Here is a 15,769-nt window from a genome sequence, read left to right as displayed (position 1 = left end):
GTGAGAAAAGTTGGTCCTTTCCAACTTCTAAAGGATATTACTGCCTACAATCAACAAAAAAGGACTTTCGACTTCTTGGATGTGCTAAACAGATTAAGATTTGCGCTAAAAATGCGATGACAACATACTGAATATATATGGACGAAGGATATTGACTTTTACCTTGATGTAGCTTCCTTCAGGAGGTCGTATAAAATACTAACTGATGCGGTATTTTACATAAAATGACGATGTATCGCCAACTGTCAAATATTGTTACGGCTTAAAATTAGTTTGCACATATATGTATTACCCGGCCCAATGTTACGCGAGTAAAACTTCGTAAGACCCGGGAAATTTAAAATAATACTTTTTATGTTCGTACAGTTTTTATTTTATAACTCTTCGACAATTTCTGTCGGTGAGAGAGATGGAAATACAGGAAACACAAGTTATAGTTATGAAAAACACTAATTTTGCACAAGGATAGAAACTTATGACACGTGATGTAAAAGCTTGTTTACTTTAGTTCATTGCGTGAGCAACTTTGTACCAAAATGGTGACACGCACAGTTGAAAACGTTACTGTATTCGACGGTTTCTACGGACTGTTTTTTCATAACAACTCCATTGTAGGCTAATTTGATATCGCTTAACAATTTTTCAAGTCGAATTTCGCTAGACAAAACCAACAAGAGAAGAAAACAACGACATTGTGTTAGTGTGCACGAGTCACAACTGTATTAATTAAATTTAGCAGAATCTTTTTTCTCAGTGCATTGACAACGTCACCATGCACATTTGCCTCAAAAATGGCTATTTTCTCTACTATAGTGTCCAAAACAATCGATTCACCTTATGTGTTCACTGCCCTTTCTGACTGTTTTATCGTCGTGATTCAATTGTGCATATTTCTCACCAAAAAAGCTTTCTTAAAAATGCTGACTCGTTGGTGACTCGCTCGTTGAATTACAGATGCACGCTAATTAACTTTGTGAGAAGATCAAGGCCGAATAAAACGGGAGCATGGGGAAATACACTGTTGTTCTTTTTCGGGAATTTGTGCCGCATGAAATGAATGAAAAGACTTTCGACAAGCGAACGCGTATCTAACAAGGGTGAACTCTTCCTTGCTGGTGCAAAATATTGGAGAATCGGGTTAAAAGTCAATATCCCGTGCGGAATGTTATTTGAGTGTAGGTAAATGAACTTTGTGACCTTCCAAAAGAAGTGAAAAATCGTGCCGTGCGTTAATTTAGGGACACCAACGAACGTCATTTGAGAGAATCACTTCATCGCTGTCAGTACTTACAGTATCAACCAAAGTGATCGTGGTCGTACCAGGATTACAAAACGGTTGGAAAACAGAGATTAGAGGAGTTATAAAGTGTTTTGCCGCAACCAGCAACCCCAGTTACCAAGATATTACGATATTTTCCTTCACGCAATAAAACTCGAACGGCCTCTGCTAATTCATCCTGGTTAAGGTCGTTCCTAAGCAGAACATGCTCAGCCACAGTCAACCTTTTATGAAAAGGCTTTCTTTTTTGAACGAGAAACAACCAACCTAATTCAAACAAACCTGAACATGATGTATGTTTCCATTTCTTGTCGAATTTATCACAAATATGGCGCAACATCTCACTCTGGGCCGCTATAAATCAAGGGTTTCCTTCTCCTAAAATGTAGCATATTTCCCACCAATTCTTTTCATAACTGAAATTCCTCAAAAATACAGTCTCGGACAAAATTGTTGAAACACTTCACAATTTCTTGCCCTCCCACAATGTTGTTTTGGCAATTGGGCTCAGAAACTCGCGTTAAAACAACATTGTGAGGGGAGAGTGAGCTGCGAAAGCTTCAGATCTGTATAGTCGTGTACTGTTCCAACGAATTTTGTCAGACTGTAGTCGACTGAAAGGAAAATATTACAGTAGATTAATGTTTTGGAATGCCGGCGATAGGCTAACAGAAGAATGCAACTGATTTCTTGAATATATTACAATTTGTGTCTTCTAATCTACACGATGTTATGGTTTGATTTCTTCTATTGATTGTCTTTAACGTTCTTGATCGGAGGAAAGTGAAAAAGTAATTTGCGCGTTTGCAGTTTTGATTTATATATTTCTAAATTTCTAATTAGTTGTCACCTTTCAACTCATGCAAACTTGCTGTGGTAAATGAAATTGCAAATATAGTTCCATACAATAAAACAATTAAGCGACATAACTTAACACGCGAAGCGCGAATCACTTGGTTTAACGTATTAAATTTCAGTCGGAAATTCTTTTCGAAAAGCAAACGATGCCCCCTTCGAAGCTTCTGTACGTTCCTTATATTTTTTGACTAATTTCGAACATAGATGAAGGAAAGATGCCTAACATTAGAAAATAACAGTACGGGAGAATAACTGCAAAAATTGAAACGAAAAAATTTTAAAATAAAAAAGACTCCCCGACCCCGACCCCGACCCAGGCCCCGGCCCCGCGTTTTGGCTGCTACCACTTGCTAGAGAAGGCGGACAAGATACTTTACAAAAAAAGATCGAACGACCCCGAATGTCCGTTCTTCCAGTTTTTACCTAAGGAAAAGAAAACAGGCACAATCTTAGAAATACGTCAGTCTCTGTCCCTTGGATCCACACTGACAGATTTAAGAACGTTTTTAGTAACAGAATAATTTTTAAATATGATATGTATTTTTATCTTAAGAAATAAAGATTATTATTATTATTATGGACACTTAGTGATATTGCGGTTTTACATGATCAATAGCACAGCGAGACTAGTCCTAGGCTATGCTATATAATTTATAAATATGAATGTTCAGTTAGACTATTCCTTTCAACGCTCTGCTCCGTTCTTCCTATCTCTTATAGGTATAAAAGTTCTTAACTATTTCAACGTTTTGTGATATGATCCATTTCTGGCTCTTCATTATTAGATATTGCGTCTCTTCTTCGTTCTTTCCAGTTAAATGTTCATTGAGATCATTCTTCAAGCACTGGTGGTATTCTGCTAGGAAATCAAAAACTACATTTACTTGGTTGACTTTGTAATCAGGGTATTGTTGTTTAATACCCGTCCTTAACTCTCTGTATTTGTCTTGCTTGGTCTTCCACCTATCTGATATCAAGCCTATACCGCAAACCGTTCCTTCGATGAGTAGCCATACCTTCTTTTCTTTGTCCATTACTGCTATATCTACTTTGTTGGCGTTGTTTTCCGGCTTTTTCTCCATATGGAATTCAATGTTCCAATTTACTTTGGCTAGTGAGTTCTCTATGACCGGTATCGGTGGTCTTTGCTGGTACCTTGGTCGTTTGTGATCACTTTCTTCATTGAAACCATAGGTTGAGAGTAGGTAGTGGTAGTAAGGTCGCAGCATTTTATCGTGACGTAATGTGTATAGAGACTGGGCTATTTTTGGGCATGCGCTCATTATATGGGTAACAGTTTCTTGTTTCTGTGAGCACATTCTGCATTTCAAGTCGTCTACATGCTGGTGTAATTTGGTCTTTTCATACGTCTTAGTTGGTAGGAGCTGTTGTCGTAGGTTGGTATTCACACTGTATACGATGTCAGGTATGTTTCTCCATTTTTGTAGTAACTTGCACACATCGGTAGCCATTTCTTTGTCCTCACTTTGTGCTGTCGTAAACGCTCCAAGCCATTTCTGTTCTGATGTCTCTTTCATGTAGATGCTGTTTTTTGCTTGAGTGAGGAAGTTTGAGATGTGTTTTTATTATTATCATTATTATTATTATTATTATTATTATTATTATTATTATTATTATTATTATTATTATTATCATTATCATTATTATTATTACTAGTTATAGCTGTCGCTAAAGTGCCAACGAGCCAAGCAACGAGCCAAGCTTGCGTGATCTGGCGGCTGCAAACATCACGCGGCGTACTCGTGCTTAACTCTCATTGGTTATCGCTACGGTCAACATGGTCTACATTACACTCAAATTTGAAGCGCTTCTGAGATTTCGTCCGCCTGAAAATCTTCTCGCGGCTCTATAAGCTGCCGCCTCGCCAGGCCTTCTGTCTTCAGAAGGCCTGACTCGTTGGCAATTATCATTATTGTTATTATTCTATTAACTAGTTATAGCTGTCGCTAAAGTGCCAACGAGCCAAGCTTGCGTGATCTGGCGGCTGCAAACATCACGCGGCGTACTCGTGCGGCACTCTCATTGGTTATCGCTACGGTCAACATTTCATCGCTTTGGTCTACATTACAGCTTTGGGTCTACATTACAATTAAATTTGAAGCGCTTCTGAGATTTCGTCCGCCTAAAAATCTTCTCGCGGCTCTATAAGCTGCCGCCTCGCCAGGCCTTCTGTCTTCAGAAGGCCTGACTCGTTGGCAATTAAAAATAATCGTGGCGATGTGTGTAACTCATAACGTCATAAACAAAAGCAGTAAGTGATCTACAAACGAAAGGATCAGTATTGTTAAAAAGGAGCAGATTTTTGAAGTGATATCAAGGTCTTGAAAGAAATTATACTTGTGAATTATTTGAGCGAAGGGCATTGTACAGCGTGCAAGAGAAGATAACATGAGTTTCATTCTAGATGTTGTTGAACTGGCACAGTGTACAAATTCTAAATTAAATGATCACGAGTTTTAGGGACAGTGTCTCTCCCTGTTTCAATGCCTCAAACGAAGTTAACCAAATAGCATACAAAAATTTGGTTTTATCAACGGAGTTGATAATGTAAATTGGTCACCGTACAGAGATTCTAAAAGCTGACGTTTCGAGCGTTAGCCCTTCGTCAGAGCGAATCGAGGGATTATGGGTTACGTGTAGTTTTTATAGTAGAGTAGGAGCTACGCTATTGGTGGTAACATGGCAACGTGAAAAATAGGAATATATTAGTTAAATGAAAAGCGTTCGTTAATACCGTGAGGATTAAGGGTGCCGATTTGAAAGATGAATTTTTGTTCCAGATTCTTGCGGCTTTCCGTCGTACCTAGATGTAGGGAAAGGCCGCAGATAGCCATGTGTTTTTTGGAGTGGTTAGGCAGATTAAAATGGCGAGCGACTGGCTTAGATGCATCCTTCTCATTCTTCTCAACATCGCGAAGGTGTTCGCGGAACATTTGCGGAGGTACATGTGAAACGATCGGTGATCTTAACAGATCGCTTAGGTCCCGATATCTTGCTAGTGTTAACAATGAAAAGACAAGTTTTGCATCGTGAGCGCGCGCATTTGAAAGTGCCGGGTTGCTCGTTAGTTTTGAGCGCGCTTCTAACTAGAAAGTTGTCTACGTTTTTGTCGCGTTTGAATGAAATAAGTGGAGGTTGCGAAAAGATTCTACCAGTCTCGGGATCATTTTGGAGTAATTTAAAATTACTAAGAATGATGCTTTTGACTGCGTGATTATGAGGATGGAAAGTGAGGGTGACTGGAATTCTGTCATTCTTATCTTTTTGTGACGTTTGTAGTGATGACTGTCGATCAAATTGTTGGGCGCGATGATGGCCCGCTTTGACCACAGAGACAGGATAGCCACGTTTTTCGAAGAACTGGCACATCTCCTCTGATTTGCTGGAAAAATCGGAGTCATCACTACATAGACGTCGAAGTCTAAGAAATTGAGAATAAGGAATGGAGTTCTTGACATGTGATGGATGTGACGATGAATACAACAAATACCTGTGTGAATCGGTAGGTAGTACATAGCACGTTGCCTCTAATAGAAACTTTGATATCTAGGAAAGCCAATGAAGTTTCCGAAATTTCCCAGGTATATTTAAGAGCCGGATGAAAAGAGTTGACGGAGGTTATAAATTGATCGAGTTCTTCTCTGCTGGATGAAATAGCGCCGATGCAGTCGTCGATGTAGCGGCCGTAGAGTTCAGGTTTGGGGCCGTTGTACTGATTAAAAAATTGGTGTTCAACATATCCTACAAAAAGATTGGCATAGCTAGGTCCCATTCTTGTGCCCATCGCTACACCATTAATTTGTTTGTAATAGTTGCCGGCGAATGAAAAACAGTTAAGCGTTAAAACTAGTTCGGCAAGGCGGAGGAGCGTTTCCGAGCTAGGTTCTTTGACAGTGCGTTGATCGAAAAAGTGTTTAAGTGCTTGAAGACCTTCGCTATTAGGAATGACTGTGTATAGAGATGTAATGTCCATGGTGAAAATAAGTTTGTCTTGGCCGGAGAAATTGAAATCGCGGAAAATTTGTAGTGCGTGTGTACTGTCTTTAATGTATGATGCCAAAGATTTGACGATAGGCGTCATAATCCTGTCTAAGTAGCTAGAAATGAGTTCGGTGGGGCAACTACAGGCAGAAACGATAGGGCGACCTGGGTTGTTGGGTTTGTGAATTTTAGGCAAGAAGTAAATGCACGAAGTTCTAGGGGTGTTGATGATGAGATTAGTGGCAGTGTCCGGTAATTCTTGATTAACTATAAGATTTTGAATGGTGTCTTTGACAAGTTTTTGATTTTTGGAAGTGAGATCTTCAGGGATTTTGGCATAAAACGAGGTATCCGAAAGTTTCCGCAAAGCTTCTTTTTGGTAAAGGTCGGACCGCCAAACAACTACCGCGCCGCCTTTGTCGGCCGATTTGACAACTATGTCGTTGCGTTTACTAAGATTTTTAAGCGTCGCCCACTCTTCCGAGGAAAGGTTGGAAAATTTAGTGTTGCGATTGAATTTAAGTTTGTGAATGTCGTGACGGCATTTTTTGGCGAAAAAATCTAAAGAGGCAAATTGTCCCTCTGGGGGAGTCCATTTGGATTTGCGAACTTGAAGTGTTTCAAAAATATCTTTATTAGAAGTGTCCGAATCGTCCTCTTTGTCGTGAAAAAAGGCTTTTAACTGAACGCGGCGAAGGAATTTTTCAACATCTTGCTTAATAGAAAATTCGTTGGTGCGTTTGGTAATAGGGACAAAATTTAGGCCCTTACTGAGAACCGATTTCTCTGAGTCAGTAAGTGGAAGATTTTCTGGAATTGTAATTACGGTATTATGGCTATGCAATGTAGTGTCGTCGGTATTTGCGGACCTATTAATTGTTGAAGTTTTAGAGTCTTGGTTTGGTGTAAATGGTCAAACAATCCAGAATTAAGTTGTCGGATTTTAGCGCGAATCGATTGTACTAAAATTGCTGGACAGATTTTGGAAAGTTCGGAGCGGCAATGAAGAATTTGTTTGTCAAGTGCGATTCGTTTTTGGCACATAGCTCTAATTGTGATCCTCATAATATTGCGTGAAAAAGAATCTTGCGCACATCGAATCTGGTGAAGATACTGATTTGAGTGAGAGAATGTAGACGCATGAAAGTTCGAGCGAAAACCCTTAGGAATGACTTTAGAATTGAGGCAACGGCCGATGAAGTTGATGTGACTACAAAACCTAGTTTTGGCGAAAATGAGAGTGGCTAAACGGAAAGCTAAGTTACTGCTAAGTGTGGAAAAAGGAAAAAGATAACTTACGATTTCCTGGCGTAGCTCCTTGGTGAGTTTCTTCAAGCTTGGCATCGTCGTCTTGGGTCTCCTGTTAGAAATCAATTTCTTAGACTTCGACGAATGAATGAAGGGGTAGTTTCTAAAGAAACTGTGGTGCTGCGTCGGTGGGGAAGTAGTATACAAAAATTTGGTTTTATCAACGGAGTTGATAATGTAAATTGGCCACCGTACAGAGATTCTAAAAGCTGACGTTTCGAGCGTTAGCCCTTCGTCAGAGCGAATCGAGGGATTATGGGTTACGTGTAGTTAACACTAGCAAGATATCGGGACCTAAGCGATCTGTTAAGATCACCGATCGTTCCACATGTACCTCCGCAAATGTCATTTATTGCATAACTTGTACGTTATGCAATAAATTATACATTGGTGAGACAGGTAGACGACTAGGTGACCGATTCCGCGAACACCTTCGCGATGTTGAAAAGAATGACAAGGATGCATCTAAGCCAGTCGCTCGCCATTTTAATCTGCCTAACCACTCCAAAAAACACATGGCTATCTGCGGCCTTTCCCTACATCTAGGTACGACGGAAAGCCGCAAGAATCTGGAACAAAAATTCATCTTTCAAATCGGCACCCTTAATCCTCACGGTATTAAAGAACGCTTTTCATTTAACTAATATATTCCTATTTTTCACGTTGCCATGTTACCACCAATAGCGTAGCTCCTACTCTACTATAAAAACTACACGTAACCCATAATCCCTCGATTCGCTCTGACGAAGGGCTAACGCTCGAAACGTCAGCTTTTAGAATCTCTGTACGGTGGCCAATTTACATTATCAACTCCGTTGATAAAACCAAATTTTTGTATACTACTTCCCCACCGACGCAGCACCACAGTTTCTTTAGAAACTACCCCTTCATTCTTTAACCAAATAGCAGTTTACAACACAAACGTACGGGTCCGCAAATGATACCAGGACCGCGAATGATCCCGGAGCGCAAATATCCCCATTTTGGACCGCAAATAATCCCCAAAAAGTAGTGGAGAATGGTATAAAGGGTGGAATGGTCTGGATTGAGAATTAATGTGAAGAGCGCTTATTTTTATTAAAATCACTTTAAATCATGCATGGCTAGCAACAGGTTTCTGCCTCATTTTAGTTTAAATTTGCCACATTTAATTATCGGATACAATCATCAAAAACTAACTTGAACGCAATTCTAAACCGATTGTGACCAGGGGCCTATTTCTCGAGAAGTCCCGATGACTTTCAGCATGTTTTTTTCGAGATAACTAAAAGCGGATTGTGAAACACTTAAACCCTCTCTCTTCTTGAGATACAGAGGGAATTGTGACATGTGGAAAGTTTAGGGACTTTCGAGAAACGGCCCACTAGTACTGATCTCTTTGACGAGGCGAAAAGGACGCCACCCGGACCTGGCTAGCAGCAATCGTAACATTAATAACTAGAACGCAATGTTTTAGCCTATAAGCTTTGGTTCAACATGCAATACTGCAGTTTTGTTTTTTCCCATGTCCTTGACTAAAAGTCGTCCATTAAACAACTATTACAGAAAACATTTGCTTAAATGCTCCACCGCTCTTAAATACACCTTGTGTGTAGCACTCGAATTTTCTTCCACATCTGGGACAAATCTCTTCTGTTATTTTTCCTTCGCCATATTTTTGCTTTAATTCCGGAGAAATGGCTTGCCGGGGATTCTGAGCAGCTATTGGTTCCAGGCTCCACCCCGATGGATCATCACCTTAACGTGGTGGGGTGGTTTGCGCTTCCCAATGACCTCCAGGGCTACGTCGGAGGGAGCTTTGAGCTCCTGTAAGGGTTACCCTTGTCGAACAGGTCGAAAGGTAGGGAGCAGACGAAGAATGATCCACTGGTCCTCCAGGTTGGGGGTTGAGCTTGGGGCTGATAACCCCATCTTATAAAAACGTAATTATTACAGAAACCAAAAGCAGGAGCATTTCATTCGAAAACGGAAGGAACACCATGACCGCACCTCGCAGTAGATGCACGATGACGCTCGGGAGTCAAACCCGAAAGGAAGCACCTGAGCCGACAGGGTCACTGGTGCACCCTAAAAACACTATGAAGATAGGAAATTGGAATGTGCGCACGTTGTATAGAACAGGGAACCTTGCACAAGCAGCAAGGGAGATGCACAGGAGAGGAATATCCATTATGGGTATAAGTGAAACACACTGGACTGGTCAGGGTAAACTACAAATTGCAGAGGGAGAGACTATTATCTACTCTGGTAGGGAAGATGACATACATAGAGCAGGGGTAGGTATATTGATGTCACAAGATGCAGCTGGGGCTCTCATAGAATGGATACCGGTCAGTGAGAGGATAATTCAAGCTCGTTTTCACTCAAGGCACATCAAACTAACGGTAATACATGTCTATGCCCCAACCGAGGATGCAGATGAAGAGACCAAAGATGAGTTCTATGCAAGGCTACAGGAGGTGCTGGATAAGAGAAACAAGCACGATATGCTGATTATCGCCGGAGACGTGAATGCAAAGGTGGGAGAGGAAAACACCAACTATGAACGAGTGATGGGGAAGCACGGGCTAGGAGCACGAAATCGCAACGGCGAAAAGCTTTGCGATATGTGTGATATGAACGAACTAGTCATAACAGGAACATTGTTTCCTCATAAAATTATCCACAAAGCGACATGGATTTCACCGGATGGACGGACCAGGAATCAGATCGATCATGTCTTGATTAATAAACGGTTCAGGAACTCGGTAGAAGATACAAGGGTCTACAGGTCTGCAGACTTGGGTAGTGATCACTATCTTGTTTGTACAACTATCAGACTTAAGCTCAAGAGACCCCCAAGGCAAAAGAAAACAGGTCGGGTCAAATACGACACATCAAAGCTGGGAAACGAAGATACCCTGAAAGAATTCAAGGTTACCCTAAAAAATAGGTACCAGGTCTTACAACAAGAAGGCGGAGATTTAGAAGAAGATCAACACGAGGTGGAGAAAGAGGTCATGCGGAAAGCGTATACCGAAGTAGCGGATACTGTTTTAGGTAAACCGAGGAAGAAGAAGAAACCTTGGATAAGCGGAGAGTCATGGCAGCTAGTAGATCAACGGGATGCCATCAACAAGAAGATTTTAAGCACTCATTCAGAAAGGGTGAAGAATCAACTAAGAGCAAAATATGCTGCGAAGAACAAGGAGGTGAAAAGGAGCGTCAAGTCTGATAAAAAGAAGTGGCTGACCAACATCGCTAGCCAAGCTGAAGAGGCTGCACGAAGCCAACACATGAAAACACTGTACTTGCTAACAAAGACACTTAGCAATGGCAGCCAGAGTCGTCAAAGCACTTCGGTGATGAACAAGCACGGAAACCTCCTCGCCAACAAAAAAGATATACAAGACCGATGGACAGAACACTTCAAAGAGGTACTGAACAGAGAACCACCACAAAATCCAATAACCATCATGGATGATGACGAAGAAGAGATCGATTTCCAGGAAGCAATAGAGGAGATCGCAGACACTGAGCCAACACTAGGCGAAGTAAAGGAGGCAGTTAGAAAATTGAAAAGTGGGAAAGCACCTGGCATCGATAACATCACCGCCGAGCTATTGAAGACGGACATAGAATTCTCAACAATAAAGATACACGAGCTGTTGTCGAAGATATGGAAGTTCGAGGTTATTCCAGAGGCTTGGAGGAAAGGGTTGATAATCAAATTACCAAAGAAGGGTAACCTAAAGGACTGTAAAAACTCAAGAGGCATAACTCTATTGTCCATAGTTGAAAAAATTCTAGGTCGTATTGTTATTGACAGAGTGAGAAGTGGAGCAGACAAAAGACTCAGGCAGGAGCAAGCTGGTTATAGGCAAGGGAGAGGAACAACAGAGCAAGTCTTCATTCTGAGGAATATCATAGAGCAAGCAAACGAGTGGCAAGCAACTATATATGTGAACTTTATAGATTTTGAGAAAGCTTTCGACTCGGTACACCGGGACAGCCTATGGATTATCATGCGGAAGTACGGCATCCCCCAGAAGATCATAAGGATAATACAGCTGTTTTATGCGGATTTCCAATGTGCTGTAGAGAACCAAGGAGAGAGAGGTGAATGGTTCAATATTAAGACCGGTGTAAAACAAGGCTGCAACATGTCTGGATTCCTCTTTCTTATAGTGATGGACTGGATAATGAGAAGAACTGTTGGCAAGGGGAAAAACGGCATAAGATGGAGACTAACAACAAAACTGGATGACCTAGATTTTGCAGATGACGTAGCATTACTATCCTCGTCAAGAAATCAAATGCAAGAGAAAACCTCAAGGATGGACAGGGGAGCCAAAAGGGTCGGCCTAAAAATATTAAAACCTTGACAAGACCAACGTCATACGAATCAATGCGAAGAATCAAGTACCTATCAGCATGGTGGATAAAAACATCAAAGAAGTAGAAGAGTTTACCTATCTTGGTGCCAAAGTCAATAAAGAAGGAGGTGGGATGGAAGACTTACAGAACAGACTTTCAAAGGCAAGAGGGACATATATTAGGCTAATTAAGATCTGGAACTCCAAGAGCATCTCAAAGAGAACGAAGATGAAACTGTACAAGACCCTCGTCTTGCCTGTATTGATGTATGGATGTGAGACCTGGAAAATGACCAAGAGCGATGAACATGTTCTCAACGTGTTTCAAAACAAATGCCTCCGGAAGATTCACAACATACGTTGGCAAGATCACATCACCACCAAAGAGTTACTAGCCAGAGCGGAAATGTCACCAGTGAGTCAGGAAGTAAAGAGAAGAAGATGGAAGTTCATTGGCCACATTCTAAGGCAGGACAGAGCGAGCGATACAAGGACGGCGTTAAATTGGAGACCGGAGGGAAAAAGAAAGAGGGGGAGACCAAAGACAACGTGGAGAAGGACCGTTGAGAGGGAGATGAAAGAAGGAGGATGGGGTTCGTGGGAAGAGGTGCGGGACGTTGCGGTAAACAGACAGACATGGAAAGCTTCTGTGGAGGCCCTATGTGCCACCTGGCACGCGGAGGATAGGTAACAGGTAACATTGGTTCCAGGCTATGGTAATGCAGCTCTGCTTCATGGCCAAGTAAGGCCATATCTCCAATGGCTTCGTTTTCATAACCAGCTCCGGGGTAGATAATATTCAATCCCGTTTCTCCTAAGCTTGATACTACCGCCACCGGGATTTCAAACATGTTAATTAGGCCCCATAAAGCAATCCAGTCACCCCATTCACCATCCATAGTCATCCTTCTCAGATAGGTATCCCATGCTCCGTGTTTGATGAATTCTCTGAAATGAGTCCCGTCCGGGGTTGTTGGATTACTGCGGAGGTAATTTACCAAGTCACATCGCACTTTTGTGGCACTCTGCGAGACCCTTCCGAGGCGTATTAGCTGGTCATTCATTGCATGGAATAGGCAGTTCCCATCTTTGGGGGTTGGAGGATGGCGATATGTTAATCCTGCCTTTCTCACTCCATGTCCAACCGACTCTTTGGTGATTCACATTTGTCTGAAGCTTGCTTACCGTTTGCCATCCACTGGAAAACTTCGGTAAATCGTTTTCACTGCGCAAGGATGATGCAAGATTTAGTAAATCGCTCGCCATCTCATTTGGAGGATCTTCGTTGAGAGTAAGGCTGCAATGGCTGTCACTCGAAAATAGCAACCTTTTTGCAAAAAGACAGGTAAATACACCACAATCGGTATCATTACTTTGCTTTGGGAGGCGCGGTGGCCTCATGGTCAGTGTGCTCGACTCTGGATCAAGTGGTCCGGGTTCGGGTCCTGGCTGGGGACATTGTGTTGTGTTCTTGGGCAAGACACTTTACTCCCACGGTGCCTCTCTCCACCCAGGTGTATAAATGGGTAACGGCGAAATGCTGGGGGTAACCCTGCGATGGACTAGCATCCCATCCAGGGGGGAGTAGAAATACTCCTAGTCGCTTCATGCTAAGGAAACCGGAGATAAGCGCCGGCCTGATGGGCCTTCTGGCTCGTAAGCAGAGACTTTACTTTGCTTTGGACATTGAGGTGTACACTCGCCCCAATTGTCCTCCTGGAAGAAAGCTTTATCCTCATCAGAAATACAGTGGAGCTCATTTCCTATCAATTTTTCTTTGATGTTATCAAAAATTGCTCGGTAAGTTTTTGTAGTGCAACTAGAGGAATCATAAATGTAAAGGCATAAATTAACAACACTTATAACGATCAGCAGCCAATGGTGCTCGGCAGTAAGGTGTACAGGTGCCATCAGTTTTTCGTACTCCCACAGAGTGTTGTTGCCTATATGTTTGGAGTACGTGGAGGTTTCAATCGGTCGATGCAACGAAGGATAAAAGTAGGACGTTGCAACTCCCCAGTTTCCTTCTTTAATGTCCTCAGTATTCGTCAAAAATTCAAAATACAAAAAAATGGTATCGCCATTAAGCTTTTCACGAGAAAGTATTTGATTTATGCTGGCCTCTAACAAACTGGCGTTGTTTGTCCTTCGCTTGGCTGGTTGATCTATATGGACTCTTTGTGATCTCTGAATCTGGCAGTTCGTTTACCATTGTTACTCTTTGCTTTTTGTTGTCTCTCATTTTCTTCCTCTTTCGTGACTGAAGTAACATCATCTACTTTAAACCAGTTCCTTTTGCTTTTCCGTGTCTCTGGGTCATTGTAACTGATCAAATACATGGTGTGATCTGCCTCAATGATAACTCCTTCACAAGTGCTCTTTAGGGAGTTCTTTTTTCCTTTGACTATTTTTTTGGAAATGGAAATGCGAATCAAAACAGTTTCCCCTTTGTAATAGAGTGAAGGTGGATTTCGCCTTAACTCCCGCTTTACCATATACTGTGCAGCCTCAGTAGAAGCAGAGCTTCCTGCCTGATAGCATCTCGTTCGATTTCTGGCTCCAATAGTTCTTCTCTCTTGCTCTCACCCCTTTCAAAACTGCTGTTATTTTCTTCCAGAACTTCATGGCCCAGCTGTTCAAAAGCCGATTAACGCTAATCGCAGATTAAAAATTAACCAAGGAGTTTATTTCTCTACTCCCAAATGCTGTTCCACGCTGATATTCGGCAAGACTTAAACATTAGAGGAAGTCAATCTTGAAAAACAAAAATAAGCCAAAGAAAGTTTCACCAAAAAGTTGAAAAAATGAAACCAAAGTTCACGCTAATCCTGGATTAGGTTAACCGGCTTTCGAACAACCGGGCCCATATTCTTTCTTTCCCCCAAGAAATAGTTTATTCCGAATCCTATTCGGTGTAACCCGCAATGATTACATGTGGAGAGGGAGAAACGGTTGCAAATAAACCAGACAATTCCAACGCACAGTGGTAACGAAACGAAATAAACTTTAATTGAAGTAACGCAAAAACAGCAGCGGAGAACAGAAAAGTTCGAAGGTCGCTTAAAGGTTTAAATTAAAACTTTGAGGTTGAATAGCAATTCGATGTATCTTGTAGCTGAGAAATGGTTTGCTGAGATATTGTAGTGCTGAAATTTTGTTATGTTGTTGTGGTTCGAACTAGAAAGCAAAAGAAAAAAGCCTAAATGAGACAACACCTTAGATATATTAATTGACTTACGCGCACGTGGCATTGCGATGCAAAACTAAGTAAAAACTAAAATTATCATGCCACATTACGATAATAAACTAATGGCTATAACAACGAAAATATAAATAAAAACGACTTACTTTAGTCTGGCTCCGAGTAACTATGGTAGCTGATAAAAAAGGTAGAAGTGCTTGAAATAGCTTGTAACCAGCAAGTAGCGTTGCAACAATCAGCCTAGTGTAAAAACTACGTGACTCTCAAAGGCGAAATCCGATCACTAAAAACAATCATGCAAGCTAGTACAGCGGTGCGATTGGCTAAATGAACAAAAGGAAATAATGTGCGAATCGCGGCTTAATGTAGACAAACGAATTATTGTATTACGAAAGTAACATTCGGTTTTCTACCAAAGTACACTTCAAATGGACTGAGGAATCGGAGAGAACGACGGGGGGATTCACTGTATAGTTGTTGGTAATGTTGAAGGTACTCCACCCAGTTTAGATCGCCGCCGTTATTTATCATATCAAACCTTCATTTCGCCTTCCACGTTCTGTGTGAGCGCTCGTCTTTTCCTTGCGTTTGAGGACTGTAGGCCGAGCTTTTAACTATGGGAACGTTTAGCGCTTCACAAACAGTCTTTACCACTCTCTTAAATTCCGGACCTTGATCGCTTTGCAAAATTGCTGGGGGGCCGTGCTCCATGGAAATGTCCAAAAGATGCTCTGCCACTTCACTGGTCTCTTTTGTTGGAAGAGG

The sequence above is a fragment of the Montipora foliosa genome, chromosome 3 (genome assembly GCF_036669935.1).
Source record: "Montipora foliosa isolate CH-2021 chromosome 3, ASM3666993v2, whole genome shotgun sequence".
In the NCBI taxonomy this organism is placed as follows: Eukaryota; Metazoa; Cnidaria; class Anthozoa; order Scleractinia; family Acroporidae; genus Montipora; species Montipora foliosa.
This window is presented reverse-complemented; position numbering follows the sequence as displayed.